Below are 17,218 nucleotides of genomic sequence, written 5' to 3' on the forward strand. Positions count from 1 at the left end.
ATTTCTTCATCTTTAAACTGGGAATATTACCATTTACTCTGTAGAGTAATTGGGAAAATTGGAGGTAACATATATGGTGGAAATAGCAGAATACCCACCATGTGATGGCTTGTCAATAAATTACCGCTGTCTTTATTAACATCCTGCTGGCCAGGCCATGTATTCCTATGGCAGCACTGTAGGGATTGGAGGAAATGCTGACCGGCACGTGCTGGTCACAGGGGGACCGAGTCCCACACCTCAGAACCTGGGGCAGTTGGAGAGCTCTTAGAGATTCCTGGAATTTAGCCTGAAGGACGAGAATGGGTCCGCACCTGGGCAGGTTGGAAGAGTGTATCTGTCATTCAACCCAGCCTCCCATTTCCTGGACAACTGTGTGTATCAGTTTCCTATTGCTGTGGTAACAAACTACCACAAACTTGGCAGCTTAAAGCAACATAAATGATCATTTTACAGTTTTGAAGGTCAGAAGTCCAAAATGGGTTGGCAGGGCTGTGTTTCTTAGGAGGCTTTAAGGGGAAATCCATTTCTTTGCTTTTTTTTTTTTTTTAAAGATTTTATTTATTTATTTGACAGAGATAGAGACAGCCAGCGAGAGAGGGAACACAAGCAGGGGGAGTGGGAGAGGAAGAGGCAGGCTCATAGCGGAAGAGATAAGCAGATGCTTAAGCAGATGCTTAACCGCTGTGCCACCCAGGCGCCCCTTTTTCTTTGCTTTTTTCAACTTCTAGAGGCCACCCACATTCATTCTATGGCTTGTGGCCCCTTCCTCTATCTTCAAAGCCAATGGCATGGCATATTCATTCTCTTTATCTGTGATTCTTCTTCTGTCACCACAGCTCCTTCTTCTGATTCTAGCTTTTTTGCTTCCCTCTTTGCTTTACAAGGACCCTTGTGATCCTTTGGGGCCACCCAGATAATCCAGGATAATCCCCTAGTTCAAGACCCTACATTTGATCATACCTGCAAAGTCCCTTTATCTGTAAGGTAACACATTCAGAGGTTTTGGGGTTAGGATATAGACATCTTGGGTGGGGGGCATTATTCTATCTATCCTACATTCCTCTAGGGTGGTACTTGAAAGTGACTCTCTACCCTGGGGTCCAGTTTTGGATCTGGGGAAGGACTGCTTCTGCACTAGGACTTCCTCTGAAACCCTTGTGGAATTTGTCTATGTCTCTACTGCTCATCGTAAGCAACTTTCCAAGCAGTAATTGTGTCTTATTGATCGGCTTCTTATCCTTTCCCTCTTAGTGTCTAGTGTAGTGCTTTGTGCAAGATGGTTATTAAGTGCATATATATATATGTGTGTGTGTGTGTGTGTGTGTGTGTGAATATATATATATATATATATATATATATTTATCAAACAAATAAATAAATACTTTGGTTTATGTGTGAGTAATCCTGGCCATTACTAGTTCTGAGGGAAAACCTGGAAAAGTGAGAGGCTCCTAAGTGTGAATGACTTAGACAAAACCAAGACTTACTGTGAGCTGGTTCTCCAGAGGGGTCTTGGAATTACTGATCTTCCAGAAAGTCCTCCCAATTAGTCATATAAAGATGCTGGTGCAGATGATGGGGTGTAATGGGCTGCCCACTCTCTCTCAACAGGTGAGTTAGGATGTAGTGGTGACCCAGTCACCAAGGGAGGACCAGAGTTGTCTGAGTGAGGATGTAAAGGTGGTAACTCATATGTTTCTTTCAAAAACATTGGAGAAATCTTTCAGAGTTGCTTTTAAAGTATAGATATATACTGTAAAGTTATAGGAAAACTAATGTGACAAATATACAGCTTGGAGGTAGAAAGAGTGACTATAAGGGAAATAAATGGGAGGAAAACTATAAGAGAAATAAAGGAGAAGGGACAGTGAGTAGACAAAAGGCATAAGAAGAGAACAAAGGGGACCTGTGTGGAAGTTTCCGACAGCTGTTGTACCAAAGTACCAAAAATTGGGTGGCTTAGAACAACAGAAGTTTATTGTTCACAGTTCTGGAGGCTGAAAGCCTGAAATCAATGTTTTGGCAGGGCCATGCCCTCTGTGATGCCTCTGGGGCAGAATCCTTCCTTGCCTCTGCGAATATCTGGTGTTTTCTGGCAATCCTTGGTGTTCCTCAGCTCATAGATGTATCGCTTCAGTCACATGGTCATCCTTTCCCTGTGTTTCTTCACATCATCATCCCTTTGCTTCTGTCTTGGTGTTTAGACTTTACCTTTTTATAAGGGCACCAGTCATATTGGATTAGGACCCACCTTAATGACCTCGTTGTAACTTGATTACTTCGTAAAGAAGCTATTTCCAAATAAGGTTGCTTTCTGAGGTACTGAGGTACTTTTTTTTGAGAGACACAATTCAACTCATAACGACCTATTAGATCCAAGATGGCAACACAGAGATTAGATTATATTGGGTAGCAAATTGTCCAAGGCAAATGAACAAATAACCACACAGGAAGAATGGATTGTTAGGACAATTTTAAAGAAAGGAATGGGTCAGAAAAAAAGAAAGAATGGAATTTCTTAGGGTCATACCTAGGTTTTCTTGATTTGTCATGATTTGAGATAGGGCTCTTGACAAATAGGTAGTCACAAAAGCATGGAAATGAGAATTTACTGGGTGCGTCAAGAAACAGTGGGCAGTCCATATTGGCTGGAGGTAGTTCTTAGGAAGGCAGAGGAAGACAGGAATAGAAAGGTGGATTGGGTCAGGCCATGTGAGGACTTGAATGGCTGTTGAGGAATCCATACTTCAGTAGGGAGTGGGTCCAGGAAGGGTTCTGTGCAGGTGATTGATATAATCAGAGCTGAGTTTTAAAAAGTTTGGTCAAAAAGTGGTGGAAGTTAGATTGAAATAGGGAGAAGTGAAATGTGGAGATTTCAAATAGGAGGCTAGTGCAAGAGATAGGTAAGAATGGAAGAGGGTTTGAACTTGGGTGATGACAGTGGGATGGCCCAGGAGGGGGGACCATATGAAGGGATCATTTCTTCCTAGGGCTGGGCTTACCCTTAAGCAGAAGGAATCTGCGTTTTCTTCAGTTTGTGACCCTCACTGGAGGGAATGTTTAGAACACCCAGCCATCTTAGGTATTTGAGGCAGTGCTGCCAGGACAGATCTTTTCTGAATATGCATTGGGTAAACTGCTGGATAGATTTTGAGGCGGTCAAGAGAGATCAACTAAAGGAGTGAGGAGAACTGGGGAAAAGAAATGAATGGTCTACATATTTGGAGTAAGCCAAGAAGCCAGATAATGTTCCTTGATAGGATTCCCTGTATATGGTTCTGTCACACCAAATTAGAAGATTTCACAGTCTAACAAAGACTTCCCGTGGAATGTAAAGACTTCAGACCATGGATCCAAAATAATCAAAATCTCCAGAAACACTCATTCCTATTGTGATACCATGTTATTTACTTTTCACAGAAGACCAGATGAAATAAAATTTGCATTGTACTGAATTTTTGCTGTATTTTCTTTGGAATCCATGCAGGGTATAATGGATGAAGTGACAGTTGCTAACCCCCATCTCTGGTCAACATAAGCAAAACTTTGAATTTGAGTTGGGAGTTCTCCAAGATACATTACCAAAGGACTTCTCATTCTGAGATCTGAATTCCATTGTCTTTCCTGTGACTAGCTGAACACTGTTTTTGCCATGTCTTCAGAGAGGGTGAGTGTGATTCACAAGCACTTTTACACAATGAAAAAGACAACATACATGTTGCTAATATCCATTCTTAGAACCTGGGAGATCCCTCTATGTTTATTGACTTCGCTTATTCTGCCAGAGAAAACTAGCATCAGGGTGTAGACAGAGAAATTAGGGCTTGGAAGCATGTATTTTGGGCTTAGCTGCTTTTCATATAATGGGCTATCTCTGAAGCCTCCTGCTTTTGTTATTAGTCACTGGTGAAGAAAAATAGGAAGCGATGTGCTTCTATTGAAGAAACTAGGGTGTGGCATGTGGCTGGCTTCTGGTCTTAGGCATGGGACAACCAAAATAACTTTACATTTGGTACTTTTGCGACAAATTAAATTGTAAATATGCCAACCATACTAATTTGTGTGCTGTTTTGGGGAGCATTGCTCCTTTAGAAAGCTGAGTTCACTGTCTCGATTGTTCTTTATTACATAGATAGAGCCATTTATTGTTAGGCTGAATGATAAGAGCTTATTGGTGAAGGCTCTGTCCACCCTGGGAAGTGCCGGCCTAATGTTTGCAAATTTCCTGGCATGGAGATCGTGGGGGCAACTGATGGGGATGGGATGCATACAGAGAGGACTGACCTTTAGGTGATTTTTCCTATTTAGAAAGCATTGTTCCTCTAGTTTACTGCCAGTGTTCACTGTCTCTCCGTGTCTACCATTGATCAAAGGTCCAGAGAAGAGTAAAGAAAGTGATTCTATGGGTAAATCATGAGCAGTGGTCAAAGCCTAAAACAAGGAACAACTATTCTGGTTCTAAGCTCATAGCTCTAGGTTTCCTGTAAATAATCATGCCACAGCTTTTGTTCTGGGCATAGGCTAGCAGGGCTCCAAATGGGAACTTTTTCCAATTTTGATCTGCATTCTGCTAAATGGCATATCTTTTGGTCCCTAGGATTTCTCACAAAGCCAAGAAGGAAAGAAGAAGAAAAAGTAGTATTTGTTGAGAGCCTACTATTTAGCAAGAGTTCTTCTAGAAGCCTTTGTTATCTCCTTTAATCCAAAGTATGTCTCTACTAACTGTAGGTATCCACTGTATAATTTTAAAGATGATAAAACTGAGGCTTGGAGAGTTTGGATCACTTGTCCATGTTCATAAACATTTTAAGAAGCAGAGCCCAGATTAGAATCCAGGTGTGGCATTTCTCTATGTCACTGTGCTGCCCCTACCACTTTGCTGTTTGGGCTAGCAGGCAGAAACTTCAGCTACCAGAGTCTTTTGATGCTGCACTATGCATCTTTGCATGACTCTTCCCACCTCTTTGTGCTTGGTTTCCTAGTTTATATATGGGGATGATAAGGCTGACCTACCTCATGAAGGTCTGCCAAGACCAGAGTTTGTTGTGAGGAATAAAAGCTTTAGAAAATATTAATGTTTACTGTAGATCTGCAAACATTAGACAGAATTGATTGAGTGCTTTTCTCTTCATCGCCCACTTTAGGCACTGTGCAGATAAAACAGATCTGGTCTCGGCCCTCTAGACACACGTGATAGCCACCTAAGCTAAATTCACTTTAGAGAATAAATAAATAGGAAAAAGAAACACATCAGTGATTGTATAAATACAAACAGATACAGAGCATAAACAAACTGGTTAGAGACAAAATGTTCTAATAGTGAGAGGAGTAAAATTATCCTGCCAAGTCCTGAGAGGGAAGGGGATGCTTTAGTTAGTGTGTGTCCCAGTGGGAAAAGACACCCATTCTCTTCTGGTAGGTGGTAAATTTTCTTGGAGGTCATGCAGAAGTTTGAATAAAGGCTATTTGTGAGTGAGGAGGTGATGGACAAGCATCCTACATATGAAGAAGGGAAGATATGGTAGCAGGCTGACCTCTATAAGACAGGCCCATGCTAGGGGCACCTGGTGGCTCAGTTGGTTAAGCATTCAACTCTTTTTTTTTGTTGTTTAAGATTTTATTTTGTTTATTTGACAGAGAGAGAGACAGCCAGCGAGAGAGGGAACACAAGCAGGGGGAGTGGGAGAGGAAGAAGCAGGCTCCCAGCAGAGCAGGGAGCCCGATGCAGGGCTGGATCCCAGGACCCTGGGATCACACCCTGAGCCGAAGGCAGATGCTTAACGACTGAGCCACCCAGGTGCCCCAGCATTCGACTCTTGATCTCAGCTTGGGTCTTGATCTCAGGTTCATGAGTTCAAGCCCCACACATGGAGCTTACTTAAAAAAAAAGGCGCACTCTAGGCACCCTCACATGTACTGTTTTATTTAATCCTAAGCCCACTTTATGAATGAGAACTGGAAGCTTAGAAAGGTTACCTGTTGTGTTAGATATTACATAGCTGGTATATGGCAGATCTAGGTTCCCACTTGGGTGTTTCTTACTCCAAAGTTCATGTTCTCACTATGCTATGTATCACTAGGCTTTGAGAGGACAAGTTGAGAGAAAAGAATGAAAGATGTTGGAAAGGAAGAAGGAAAAGACACAACCAGGAGAGTTGAGTGATACCAGAGAAGTGGTATAGTTTGAGGGTGTCTTGGGTGTTTTGAGATTTGTTGTTTATAGCCTAGCTTTGAATCTGTGGGTTATAAGAAAAGAGACCCAGAGCTGAAGGCTCTGAAGTGGGAGATGCATTAAAATCCAATAAAACGTGAGATTTTATCTGGCTGGCAGATGGGGTAATGGTTGTGGTTGTGAGGACGGGTAGTGATAACACAAGGTAATGGTAAGAGTGTCCTCTCTTATCAAAATTGTACCTAGCTTCAGCTTCCATCTTGAGTATCACCTTCTTCATGGAGCCTTTCTTGATTACACCAAACTGGTGCCTTGTCTCATTTTTCTGATACCCATTGCCTCTCTTAGCCTTTCTTCAAGGACTTAGCACATTCCGCTTGATTTCCCCATTATTTTTAGATATGCCATGTCCATCTAACCAGTAATCTCCTTCAGAGCAAAAGGGTTCTTTATTAATTTTGGGGTTCCCCTGGCACCTAGGGAAGGGGTACTAAACAAGATTTTTGGAACTGAATAGAAGAATCAGTGGGTTGAGTGGGTTGAGGAAAGTGGTTGATGTGAACATCAACAATTAGCCATTAGTTCTTGGTGGAGAAGGGGAACGTATTTGTTCTCCTATGACTTCAAAAATTTGAGTTTATTTTTGGCCTCAAATTTTCCTTTTCCATCCCCCCGTAGCCCTTCTAAGCCTAGTGAGATAATACTGCTTATTCTTTTTTGTATTACCCACAGGCGATATGGGGGAGAAGAAGGGGGGAAAAAGTCACTCATTAAGTACTTAAGCCAGAAACTTCTTAATTATTAGATTTTCTTGGTTGTTAGGTGGCATTGATTTTGGAGCAGTATTTTGGGGAAAAAATGAAAACTATTGCATGTCACATAAATATGGCACCTGTAAGATCCATTTTGATTTTGGTAAAGGAATTTAGCAGTCCTTTATTTATTTTGATGGATATGAACTCCTTATTTCTGGTTTTTTAAATATTTATTTATTTGAGAGAGAGAGTGCAAGAGTGGGAAAATCAGAGGGAGAGGAAGAGAGAACCTCAAGCAGACTCCATACTGGAATGGAGCTGGATGTGGGGCTTGATCCCACAACCCTGAGATTGTGACCTGAGCTGAAACCAAGATTTGGAAGCCCAACTGACTGTGCCGCATAAATGCCCTCCTTATTCCTTTTCTTACACAGAGTAGTTCAACTCTGTCTTGTCTACACCAAAGGTCTCTACTTGTCAGCTGTCACCTTCTTTTGAAATCAACTTAGCAAATATTTTCAATGGCTTGAACATGCCTTTTGGGATCTCACTCTAACCCCTGATTTTCTTAAGCTGTTATTTCTTAAAAAGAATAAAATCACTACATGACACATAGTGAATGAATTTTTTTTGTTATCCAGCTAAACATGTCATCTACTGTACTCTTTAAATATCTATGCTACGAAGTAGGTGTTATTATCTTCATTTTCCAGACAGAGAAACAAGTGCAAAAAGGGAAAGCGGCTTCCTAAGTTACAAGGAGTGGCAGAGTCAGGATTTGAGTTTGGGTTGGTCCAACTCTGAAGCCTGTGCTTTCTGCAGTATCTGGAGCTGCTTTGTGGCATTCATCTTTGTTCATACCAATCTCTGTATGTGACACCTCCCCATTTCCCAGGAAGGAGCAAACTCTTGGCTATTCTATTGGGTGGCAAACACAAAACTCAGGATCTGCTGGACTGGAAAAAGCTCTGGACTAGGGGAAATATGGGGATGGGGTCAGGTAAGACAGAGTTGAATGGTTTTTAATCTAGCCAGAGAAATGGGAATTGTTTTGAGGAAATCATGAAACTTTTAATTTATAATCCAAGGCAGTAGATGTAGGAGTGGGAGGGTGAGGAGGAGAGGCTGTGGCAACAGGGAGACCCGAAAGAGGAGAAAGACAACCCCAACACTGAAGTCCAGTGATTATTAGCCAATGTCTTCTGCTTTCCTTCAGTCTCCTTCCTGTTAAAGAAGAGCCTGGGTGATGGAGGAGACCATTCCTTTCATGCTAAAAATGTGCCCTTGAAAGAAATTGAGGAAGACACAAAGAAATGGAAAAATGTTTCATGCTCATGGAAGATGCTCATTTGGAAGAACAAATACTGTTAAAATGTCTCTGCTACTTAGAGCAATCTGTACATTCAATGCAAACCCTATCAAAATACCATCAACTTTTTTCACAGAGCTGGAACAAATAATCCTAAAATTTGTATGGAACCAGAAAAGACCCCGAATAGCCACAGCAATGTTGAAAAAGAAAACCAAAGCTGGGGCATCACAATTCCGGACTTAAAGCTGTATGACAAAGCTGTGATCATCAAGACAGTATGGTACTGGCACAAAAACAGACACATAAATCAATGGAATAGAATAGAGAACCCAGAAATGGACCCTCACCTCTATGGTCCACTAATCTTTGACAAAGCAGGAAAGAATATCCAATGGAAAAAAGATAGTCTCTTCAACAAATGGTGTTGGGAAAATTGGACAGTCACATGCAGAAGAATGAAACTGGACCATTTTCTTATACCATACACAAATATAGACTCAAATTGGATGAAAGACCTACATGTGAGAAAGGAATCCATCAAAATTCTAGAGGAGAACACAGGCAGCAACCTCTTTGACCTCGGCTGCAGCAACTTCTTGCTAGACACGTCTCCAAAGGCAAGGGAAACAAAGGCAAAAATGAACTATTGGAACTTCTCAAGATAAAAAGCCATGGATAAAACCAAAAGACAACTGATAGAATGGGAGAAGATAAAGGGTTAGTATCCAAAATCTGTAAAGAACTTATCTAGCTCAACACCCAAAGAACAAATAATCCAATCAAGAAATGGGGAGAAGACATGAACAGACATTTCTCCAAAGAAGACATCCAAATGGCCAACAGACATGAAAAAATGCTCCAGATCACTTGGCATCAAGGAAATACAAATCAAAATCACAATGAGATATCACCTGACACCAGTCAGAATGGCTAAAAATTACAAGTCAGGAAATGACAGATGTTGGTGAGGATGTGGAGAAAGGGGAACCCTCTTACACTGTTGGTGGGAATGCAAGCTGGTGCAGTCACTCTGGAAAACAGTATGGAGGTTCCTCGAAGAGTTGAAAATAGAGCTACCTTACAATCCAGCAATTGCGCTGCTAGGTATTTATCTCAAATATACAAATGTAGTGATACGAAGGGGCACCTGCACCCCAATGTTTGTAGCAGCAGTGTCCACAATGCCAAACTATGGAAAGAACCCAGATGTCCATCGACAGATGAGTGGATAAAGAAGAGGTGGCATGTATGTATGTGTGTGTGTGTGTATAATGAAATCCATCATATATATATGATGGAATACTACTCAGCCATCAGAAAATGTAATCTTGTCATTAGTAACGACACGGATGGAACTAGAAAGTATTATGCTAAGTAAAATAAGTCAGTCAGGGAAAGACAATTATCATATGATCTCAGTGATATGCGGAATTTAAGAGACAAAACAGAGGATCATAGGGGAAGGGAGGGAAAAATAAAAGGATGAAATCAGGGAGGGAGACAAACCATAAGAGACTCTTAATCATAGGAAAAAACAGGGTTGCTGGAGAGAAAGGGGCGGGGGGATGGGGTAACTGGGTGATGGACATTAAGGAGGGCACTTGATGTAATAAGCGCTGGGTATTATATAAGATTCATCAATCACTGAACTCTACCTCTGAAACTAATAATACACTATGTGTTAATTAATTGAATTTAAATAAAAATAAAATAAAATAAAACAAAAGTGTGCCCTTGAATGAAAAAAGGAGCCTGTGCCAGGGAGCTGTAATGCACTCTTGAAGTTGAGGGTTGGGAGACAGGAATTTACAGAGCACTTCAGAAACCTAATATTAAACTTACAAAGATTACATTGTTTAGGAAAGGAAAAGACTTTATACTACCTTGTCTGTGTTCTCCTGACCTTTCTGAAGAGCCTGAGGGCTTTGAGGGGGAAGTGTGGAATGCAGTGCACTGATTGTTCTAAAAGCAGTTCCTGTATGCAGAGATTGATTTTTTTTTTTTTAAGGCTGTGAACTTCTCTCTCTTTATTTCTTTGTTCCTGTGATAGATTCCTTTGCTGTTATATGCCATGGGCACCATTTAGACATTTGACAATAGCATAGGTGTCCATGTGTTTGCCTTGTAGGTTTGGGAATGAAGCTGGGGATGGAGAACAAGAGGAAATAGAGGTGAGCATTAGGGACAAAGAAGATGAGGATGGGAAGGAGACAGAGGTGTGTCCCAGGGCCTCCAGCATGGTTGAGGAGGGGAGTTCCAACGCTGTACTGTCCCCTGGCTTGCAGCTGTCATCTGAATCTGCACCCAGGGCTGCTTAGGGTGATTGCCCTGTTTGCTTCCCTCCCCTCTTTTCTTCACCACATGTGCTCGTTTATTTTCTTGGCTGAAGAGTTGGGGTTTTTCTGCTAACAGGATTCTTTCTGATCAGCTTCACTACCCTTGATTGTTTTCCCTTCTTGGAGTATTTCCATAGAAAGACATTTTATTGTATCTGTGCAGCAGTTTTTCTTAGATGAGACTTCATACTGGAAATGTCAGACAGGATGGGTTGGGACAATGGATTGTGGGTGGTCAACCTCCCTGTTGAAGGTTGGGTCTCAAGACACAGAAATTGGCAAGGATTCGAGACAGTAGCAGATGAGAGTTCCTGAGGAAGCCTGGCTGTTGGCCTCCCAGGGCTTTGTTAGACATGGTTCTCCTGAGCTACCTTATGAAACAAGCCAGACCACCACATCCTTTCTGAGATGAAGACCATGTGACATGAAAGAGGATTGGATTTGGAGAGTTTTATGGCCATTCTGTTAATGTAAATCCAATTTCCTTTACCATAGAGGATGTGGTTGGAATTCTGAATCTGTTTTCTCTTGACTTCAGATAGAATTCATTAAATTGATGTGCAGAGAAACTGTATTTTACATTTCGAGGACTGAATTTATTTGGAAGATACTTATTCTCCAGCAGAGTCCTCTCTGCTCAGCTCTCCTGTTCTTTATATCTCCCTGGCTAGGTCTGTGGGTGTGAGCTCAGAGGAGATGGCTGCCTTCTGCTTGTCTGGTGCATTAACATCTCCTTAGTGATGGATTTAGGGATGATGAGAGGAAATTCTGCCTTTGGTCTGCCCCTAGCATTTAACAGCACCCAGGGCAAGAGTACAACTGGAGGTGCACATACCATATGGCCAAATATTTGCAACTATAAGCCACACTATGCCCAAAGCCTGGCCAGCCTCCTGTTTAGGACCCCTACAGGCTGTTTCCGGGACCAGAAACTGGTGCTCTGGAAGCTAAGGGAGAATGAATGCTCCACGGGTCCAGCCCTGCTTCCCATGAACTGGAGTGATATTATAGTTCTGCTGGGGTCAGCTGGAACCTGGGTCCATGCCCAGTACTCCTCCTGGCTGATCATGGGGACTTTCTGGACTCAGGATGGGAACCACGGACCAAGTCAAGCTCCTGCAGAGCTGGGAAGGATGTGTTGTCCTGCACTATACCTCATTTTTTTCCTTGGGGTTTTTATGTAGTTCTAGGCATTTCTGAAAATGATACTACTGGAGCAGAAGACAAGAGAGGGTGGGTGTGCAGTTATTTGGGGAAATCCATCTGCCCAGACACATCTGATACATAATTTATTGTTTCAATTTAAAACAAAAGCAGAGGCAGAGGCTATGATCCCGTTTGCCGCTCTCCTGCCATCTACCACAACCACACCGCGGGGCTCTCAGTCCCCACTCCAGCCTGACAGTGGCTCATTCCACCCATTCCTCCTCCTCCTTTACCTTTCCTTCACTCAACCAATTACTAAACTTTCAAAAAACTTTCTTATAAGGCTAAAAAAAAATAGTCTTTGTGTTTTGCATGTGTATATGGGGTCTTCTAAAACATAACACCCTGACCAGAGGCCCCTTTGTCTTGTTCTAAGAGAGATGTTAGCTGCTCTGGTCCCATCACCTCATTGTAGTCGGCGGCCCTGAGCCAGTGTGAGGGTCCTGGTCCAGTTCCCTTCTCTCTCTCCATCTCCTCCCAGTCACTAAAAGAGCTATGGATCTGCCTGCAGAAAGATACTGGTGATATTTATTTTTTTCCTCTGGTTTCTGTTTACTCTGGGCATATTTATGGCCATCATTAATAAATAATATCTATCTTCTGCTTACTGTGTGCCTGGCACTGTGCTCACACTTGTAGCATGCAGTTTCATTGAATCAGCCCAGTAATCCTATGAGATAGGTTCTACTATTAGATTTAGCTTACAGATGAGGAACCTGAGTTCTGAGGAGGTTAATTTACGTGTCCAAATCCACACAGTGAGTAGTGAGTCAGACCCAAGAGTCTACTTGCTACCCTTCCTCATTCAGCAAGTGGTTTAAGGTAGGACCAATAATGTGTGTGTTCTTCATGTCTTAGTGCTTATCAGTCCTGTCATCTGATTTACCCCAGGTCCTTTGAGGGAGTCACTGTTGGTGGCTGGATAGACAGACAGCCATGATGCCTTCCTTCATTTCCTCAAGGTGTGAGGAGAAGTTGCTTCCAACATGACTTCTTGACCACAGGTTAGTAACCTAGTAACCTAGTTACTGAGTAGTACTACATCTGTCAGTGTTCAGTCTTTTTGAATAACCTGTATTACTACCTGTTTGAGTTTACTTTGTCTCTCCTGGTAGCATTCTGGTTTTAAACCCAAAAACCAAGAGCTAAACTTAGATGTTTTAATATAATGTGCAGTCATTCTAAAAGGGATAGGAGCTCTTGTGAAAAAGAAGTCATTAAATGCTAGGAACACATATGGCACACATAATTAAAGGGAGCTGCCCAGTTGTTTACAGCTTGCATTGTGATTTGGAGCAAACTCAGGCTTCAGAAACAGGTCTTGTTACTTTTCTGAAATGTGTGTTTTGTATTATTCTGGATTTATTGAAATTCTAAGACTCTTTTAGGAAGCCAGATGAAGGAGTCAGAGCACATTTGTATGCACTCCATATGGGAGAGTAGCGAAGCCACCAGAAGTCAATTTCATCATTCTCTTTTCAATTTCTCATTTTATTATTCTAGCCAAGGACATGGAATGTCTTGCTGGATTGGACAGATGTATATATTGACTCAGAGCTGAGAGACACAATGTGTCCCTGTCTGAGATTTCTAAGGAAGTATTGTGATGAGATTTTTCAAATCACTTACCAAGCATAAGAAGTGGGAAGTTCCATCGTAAATCCAGGAGCAAAAACTAAATCATTATTGAAATTGTCTGTACTTAATGAATTGAAATGATAATGTTGATCTGGTTTTTTATTGAAAACTCACGAGTTTTATGTAGAATCAACCAATATTATTAATTAATTAATTAGTTTTCCTTCTTAATTTGAAGTGCTCAGTCTGTTTTGTTATTTAAATTCAAGCCTAATCATGAAGGGTTGAATTATTCCTCAGTTTTATTAGATTTGAATTTTTTTAGTGGGTAGTCCTAATTAGCCTTTATAGAAAGATTCTACGTAAGCATGCTTCTTTATGCCATTTTTTCTTTACTTTTTGAAATAAATATAGCTAAATATGTTATACCTCATTATGTTAGGGTTGGCAATGTTCAATCAGTCAATTTATGAAAAAAATTAAACAAAGACTTAGTGGAAATACTGCAGATTTTCCTTTGGAAGAAGACAAATCTTTTGGGTTATCTCTACTCTTAAGTCTTGTTAGAATTATATTAAGTTACTCAAGTATGTTCCCTGGAATGGCCTGATATTTCATCACATTTTAAAGCATGTGTTTCCTTTCTAAAGCTGTAAGCCTTAATATTGCTGGGGCTGGAAATAAAAATTTCAAATGTCAAAAATTTCTCACACTGTATTTTCAAAGAGAACAGACTTTACCGATGTGAGTGGTTGATGCTTTAAAAGTTCCAAGCAAATGTTCACTTTTAACTGAAATTCTATTCCATCTGCCCAGTGAATCCACACGAAGCATGTCACCTTCACTTCACAGTCACTCTTCCTTTGATGTAGGTCCTTATCTAAAAACTCAGGAAATGTGCCCCATGGAATAACACACCAGATAGGAATTGTTCAGTAATGCTATCGGTTCCATTCCAATGTATTTCTCAAGGGCTTGGGGAAGGGTGCATTCTCTAGGTTTTCTAGAGGAATATAATTGGGGAGAGCATGTGATCAGTCTAATCTGTTATTCCTATCTTGCAAAATCTTTTGATTCCTACCTCTATATTACAGTATGGAATTTCTAGGATCTCAGCTTCATCTAATAGGGTCCACCACTTAGTCCATGCTTCCATCAGTCATTGTTGCCACAGTTAGAGCCACCATCTACCTTTTAAAGCTATCACATTAAATCTAGTACCCTCACTAAGAAAATTCATAGGTATAACTTCAGCCTGATGTAATACTATGTTTTTCCCTCCTTAGTATGGCACTGTTTATATCAGATATATCAGATAGAGCACCTTTTTACACAGATTTCCAAGATTTTTCTCTAAAGAGACTAGCAAAGTCCTACAATTCCTTTTTCTTGCATGTACGCTTTTCCCTCAATATTTTGGCCTCAGAAGTGAGCACCCTCAGTCATGTTGGCCTCTCACTCTAGGTCTAGAGACAAAAGAAGTGACTGTGGTGTAGGGCAAGAGAATTGGTGTGCTGATTGTTGTGCGTTCGCTCTTCTCTCCATTCTTTATCTTCTCTGTCTTGCTGTGTGCTTTCATAGGCTAACTTCTAAGAGTTACATTACCTGGCCTCCCTTGACCTCTGGCTTTTTATTGGTTTAGATCAATGGGAGACAGAGGATCCTGGGGAGTGAAGGGGAGGAGAGGTCAGTATTTTTTATTTTCCGTAATCTTTCTTCTTTTGCCAGGGACTGTACTCTTCTATAACCATAGTTCCTATTGGGTGGCCCTCTTGCCTGACAACTTTCATTGGGTTCTGGTCACACCTCTCCCTTTCCTTGCTTCTTTGGGCTTAGTGATAATGATGGTTTCCTCCTGGTGCTACTAGCATTGGTTGCCTCATCATCCTTAGTGCTTCCTCAATCCTTCCCAGACCTCTGTAAATAGTTTTAAATTAAATTCTCTTCAGTAGAAATCCTTTGGGTATTCTATATGTTACCTACAAGGACCCTAACTGATAAAATTAGCTTTTCATTTCCAGCTACCTCCATCATGTAAAGCTTTTTCATTCATGTTTGTGCAACCAAATGATCAAGGCCTCACTGGATGAGGAAAAGAGCTTGCTTTGGCTGCAGTGGGGTTTGGCTGGATATTTGGGGCCTCCAAGTTCTCAAATCCTAAAAACTCCACTCCAATTGTTGGGGTCCCATTTTTTTCCATTATTGCCCAAATTTAACTCAAAAGATCTACTGAATCTATGAATTCAATCATTGGAGTTCGTTAGGTACTTCAGTCTTATGTCTCTAAGAGACAAAAGATTTTTTTTTAGCTTAGTTTGTGCTTTGATATATCTATCTAGTGATTTGAGTTTGTTGTTCTTTCTTTTAAACTGGCCAGAGCCAACAGAAGAAGCCTTCCACTTATCCACACAGAATTACTCATATCTTTTATATTTTTCCATGACAGCTAAGCGTCATCCCCCACAGCCTTGCTTTCAAAAAGCACTACATTTTAAGTGATCCCAGGGAATATTTTAGTGAACTATTTTAGTGAACTATTTCTCTACTGTTTGCCATGAACGGCAAGATTCCCTTTACTGAGCACTAGGGGGATTTTCACTGCCTTCGCTCTGAAATCAGGCCAGATGACCAGTTCTAATTTGCCCATTTCTTTAAGGGTCTGTAACCTGCAATTCCATTCCCTGCTATCAAAATATGTTTCTATCAACATGCTTGATTTCAAGTAAGAGAAATTGACGTTAGATAGCTTCAGCCAGGAAAGGCATTTTTGGAAGGATGTTGAGATAACAAATTCCATTCCTGGAAAATGGACAGAAACTAAGTAAAGAGTTTAGAAAATAGAAAATTAGCTATAGTCATGACAAAGTAATAGCCTGTTTAGGATTCTTACCATGGGACCATCCATAGCCATTGATGGCTTCCCTATGTTACTGAGGCTGTGAATAATTTCTCAAGAGTTCTTGCATTTTGGGGTCACTTTCTCAGGTTCCAAGTGTCAAAATCTCAGGATGGAACTCTGATAGACAGCTTAAGCCGTAGGTGCTAATGAAGGAGTATGAGCCTGGGCCTTGCCTCTCACCAGTATTGATACAAAAAGGAATTCTTAATAAATTAAAGGAACATTCAGTTGCTGATTAGCTAAAAATCAAGACAAAAACCAAATGAAACAATCAGTGTCTGCTGTACTTACCCTGCCTACCTGACTCTGTGAGTGGTAAGAGTCCCTTTGTGGGGCCCATGTTTGAAGAACAGTCAAACTGAATGGCCACAGTGACTCAATATACAAGTATTCACTACTCAGTTTGGGGATGGTTTAAACTTTGTGATGGGAGTCATTTATAGTCTCAACTCCTTCTCTTCCTTTCGTCCTTTTCCCTACTATATATACCAGTTGTTGCAAAGGTTTGTTGATTGGTATTTCATACTACCATAGTGATTTATAATTTTGTTTTTATTTCTAACTTTGGCTGATTAGAAAAAATCACTAAGTGGCATACCTAGTATCAAACATTAATAAACTAGCACCAAGACCAGGTAAAGGGGAAAAATGGTCTTTTAATTGTTATTTTATTATTTCCTTCTTTTTCATTGATATAATTTTCTCTGCTCCAAATTTTGTTTCCCTGAGTCCATAAAAATTTAAAAATTGTACATTTTGTATTTGTTTTTGCTGCAGATAATTTCTTCCATTTTGATAAAATTGGCTATTCAGCCAAGGATGTAATGTTTTGATTCTCATCATTGACTTAATGCCATTTTTATAATAAATAGGGGTATGTTCTATATTTCTTCTAGCATTTCACCAACTCATTATCTAGAAATTATAGATTTCACGTACAATAAACTGCTAAATCAG

The sequence above is a fragment of the Ursus arctos genome, unplaced genomic scaffold (genome assembly GCF_023065955.2).
Source record: "Ursus arctos isolate Adak ecotype North America unplaced genomic scaffold, UrsArc2.0 scaffold_5, whole genome shotgun sequence".
Classification (NCBI taxonomy): domain Eukaryota; kingdom Metazoa; phylum Chordata; class Mammalia; order Carnivora; family Ursidae; genus Ursus; species Ursus arctos.